Source organism: Kryptolebias marmoratus, linkage group LG19 (genome assembly GCF_001649575.2).
Source record: "Kryptolebias marmoratus isolate JLee-2015 linkage group LG19, ASM164957v2, whole genome shotgun sequence".
Lineage (NCBI taxonomy): Eukaryota > Metazoa > Chordata > Actinopteri > Cyprinodontiformes > Rivulidae > Kryptolebias > Kryptolebias marmoratus.
Genome location: NC_051448.1, coordinates 19,493,051 through 19,497,340, shown reverse-complemented (window position 1 = coordinate 19,497,340; position 4,290 = coordinate 19,493,051).

Sequence of the window (4,290 nt, the reverse complement as noted above, 5' to 3'; positions counted from 1 at the left end):
CAACCTTGGCTTGGAGAATTTATTTCTGACAACACTGACGGGCCGACTGCACATCCGGACACAGCCAAGAAGGGGATCACCGGAACGACCTAATTCAAGATGGTTGCCACAACCAGCTGACCTTAGAAAACACAAGAAAGGCTATAACCATGTCAATTTTAAAGATATTTGCTCTAATTTGGTGTTCTCATTGCTGTGGTTGAAGCTGAGAGTCATTCTCAATGCAGAGACATTACTTAGTGTGCAACATCTTTGCTTAAAACTTTATCATTAACTGTTGGAATCACTTTTGTTTGTCTGTTAGCAAAATCTCTCATAAACCAGTGGACAGGTTTTAGTGAAACTTTCATCAAGCAGTCATTGGATCTACCTCTACAACTGATTAACTTTTGGAGTCAATTTAATTCAAGATGGCCACCACAGCTAATCGACATTAGCCTCCACAAAAATGGCTACAGCTCAGTCAATTTTACAGATATTGAGCTAAAATTTGATGCGGTAGTTGCTGAGAGTCATTCACAACACATACACTGAGGATGACATCTTGTCATATTGAATGAGAATTTGTGCAGAACTTTGTTTCAAGGTTTGACCAAAGCTGCTCCAACTTCATCATTTTTCATCACAGGATGATCTTAGTTTAACACTTTGGCATGCAAGGTGGCGGGCGACATGCATCCCTTCAAGGATCACTATTTTCATTCATTTGTCTTTGTTCTGATGGTGATGATTTGTGCTCCGAGTCCCACTCCACCCAGCTGTCTGTATCAGCCACAAGCTTCAGTCAGTGGCTCTACTGTTTTTTACAGGAGGTCACTCAGGACATATCAAGACAAAACAGAGAGATTCTGCTGGACCATCTGACTCCCAGGCATCTGCAGCTCCCCCCTCCCCCCTCAGCAGGGAAAACCTGGGAAGGAGAATCCCTTTGTACAAACTGCGGAGCTGCCTCCCGCTCTGCCGAGCAGGATGACAAGCTGACTGCAGAGGTGAAAACGAAGAGGGGAGGCGGGCGAGGTGGGGGAGAGGGGGGTTGTTTCTCTTTCATCTCTTGCTCTTTGTCCCCCAGTATTACAGGCTCCTCTGTCTCTCTCTCTCTCTCTCCTTTTGTCTCCCTCCGATTTTGTTCCTTCTCTCCCTCTCTTTCTTTGATTGGTATGCAGGACCAGCCCCGCTCTGTTCTGCAGTGTGGGTTTGTGAACGCTGCTGCATATCGGAAGAGAAAAGGGAATTGCTCTGCAGTGGTGGGTGCGGTGAACGTGCACGCACACATTCAGAAAACCCTCCTGTGCTGCACCAGGAAACCCTCTTCTGACCGACTGAGTCATGCCTCGGCTGTCATTCAAACTGAAAATCTGATTCTCTTTTGTTTCCTGTACAGAAGCTGTATGTTTGCACGTATCAGCCTTATGTCCATGCAGTATGTAATCCCAAATCTGACTAAGTTAGGGGCAGTGTGTACAATGTAAATTAAAACAGAATACACTAATTTGCAATAAACATAGTAAATATTGAAACCACAAAATTGCACCTTTTTTAAAATAAGGTCATTTTGAATTTTATGGCAGCAACATATCTCAAAGAAGTTGGGACAGGTTCGTGACTCCCTGTGAAGCAGCCATGCTTCTTTTAACAACAGCCTGTAAACATCTAGGAACTGAGGAGACCAGTTGGAGTTTCTCCACAGGAATAGTGTCCCTTTCTTGCCTGGGTCCTGGGTCTGCTTTACCTGAGTTTATTGTTTCATGATGCAGCAAATGTTTTCTGTTGTTGAGAGGTCTGGACTGCAGTCAGGTCAGTTCAGCACCTGGACTCTTTTACTATAAAACCTGTTGTAATGGATGCGGTTTGTGGTTTAAACGCCTTTCCTGAGAAAGACATGGTTCGGATAGGAGATATGTTGTTCTAAAATCTTTAAATACTTTACTGCATCAATGGTGTCTTTCCATGTGTATGCCGCCCACACCCAATGGCACTAATGCACCTCCATACCATCAGAGAGGCAGGCTTTTGAACTGATAGTCCCTCTCCTCTGTAGTATGGAGGACATTGTGTCTTAGATTTCCAAAAAGAATTTACATTTTTGATTCGTCTGTCCACGTTGTCTCAGTGCATTTTAATTGAGCTTTGGTCCAGAGAAGAAGGCAGTGTTTCTGGATGTGTTCACATCTGGCTTCTTCTTTGCATGATAGAGCTTTAACAAACATTTGTGGATGAATAAGGATTTTGTGGACTTCTTCCTGAGCCCATGCAGTGATGTTCAGAACAGAATCAGACCTGTTTTACTGCAGTGCTGCCTGAGGACCTGGAGATCACAGGCATCCAATATTGATTTTCAGCCTTGTTCCTTCAAGATCAGAGATTTCTCCAGATTCTTGAAATCTTTTAATGGTATAATAAACTCTACATGACAAGCTATGGAAAGTCTTCCTAATTTTCTGTTGAGGAACATTATTATAAAACTGTATATTTAGATCCAGTTTTTCACAGACTCGTAAACCTCCTCCCATCTTTACTTCTGACAGATTCAGCTTCTCTAAAAATGATCTTCTTATATCCAGTCCTATACAAACCTGTTGCCAATTAACCCAGTTTCTCAGCAAAACGACCCCCAAGTTATTTATTATGTCCACTACGTACTTTACTATGCAACAGTACAGCGCCACATACATACTTTTACAGCTTTTATTGCCCCAGTCTCAACTTTTTAAAAATGTATGTGAAAAATGGGTCAATCCAGTGAGTGCTGTCAAGCAGATCATTTTTTATGCTGGCAAAGAAACTAGCAGCTGCAGTTAATTATGATCACTAACAAAGATTTACCAAAATTTTAGTCTCATCAAGTTAAAAGACATTCTAAAACCTTCAGCAACACTTGTTAAAAATATAGGAAGTGCATTTATATTGGACAAAAATATAAAGACAAGACTTTTGTTTTTGCTCCCATTTTTCATGAGCTGAACTCAAAGGTCTAAGACTTTTTCTACATACACAAAAGGCCTTTTTTCTCTCAAATATTGTTCACAAATCTGTGTTAGTGAGCACTTCTCTTTTGCTGGGATAATCCACCCACCTCACAGGTGTGGTATACCGAGATGCTGATTAGACAGCATGATTATTGCACAGGTGTGCCTTAGGCTGGCCACAATAAAAGGCCACTCTAAAATGTACAGTATCTTGTGATATTGTAAGATCTCCCCATAAAAGCCTGTCCTGGGGATGACTCTTAGCTATCACCACATCGGATTTTAACTTAATATCTGTAAAACTGACTGAGTTATAGTTTTTGTGTCTTCTAAGGTTGATTAGCTGTGGCAGCCATCTTGAATTGGGCGATACATATAAAACTAAGCAAAACTTGAGCAAGCTGTGTATAAAAGACAATAAAAATGGCAACAAAATAATAAAACCAATGAAAACAAAAAAACAAAAGCATGACACAATAACAAAATCCCAAAACCCTTGAGGCATAACAGAATGACTGTAAAATTCACAGATCAGTCAAATACATTTAATTAAGAATTAAATTGTTTGGATTTTTTAAAAAAACGATAATGTTTAACAGTGTTGAATAATTTTACCCACCATGTTAGCCGGATACACTTGTGTGGGTACAAACCACCAGCAGCACTCCATACGTGGTGAATGGAGCAGTGAAGTACCTAAATTATGGGCCTTTCTTATTAGCAGCATCCCCCTCCTGCTGCTTGGGTGTATTTATTTCAGGGTGGATGATAGCTGCTCCATCCATGCATTAATATCTCTCCAAGGGGGCAGCAGCAGCAGATCAACATCCTGCTCTCCACTGCAGCAGAGAGGAGACTTCAATGGATTTTCTCTCCTGGCGCTAGTTGAACCAAATTACACATGAAGCAATAAATCCTTAGCAATGCAATTTCCCCTCTAGACAAGATCTGCCGGGCTTCCCCTCTTCTCGCTCTACAGCTGCCTTTTTCTTCTGCAACACACACAAACAGCTTCGCTCCTCGTCTCTCTCTCTCTCTCTGCATCTGTCACACTTCTTATTTCTTGCTCTTTCATCCATTATTCCCTCATGGTCTTCTTCTTCTCTCCTTTGGTCCTGACCATTTTCACCTTTTCTCGCTCTTTCATCTAAAGTGTTTTATTTTCTGTCTCGTCTCTGCTGTCTTTACCCATTCCCCGCTCTCTAATGCTCTTATTACACCAATCTCCCTCTGACCTTCACGTCTCTTCCCCCGCCCCCATCCCCCCCCCCCATTCCTCTCCTTCTACAGCTATGTCGCCTCATGCTCCCGCTCCGCCGTCACC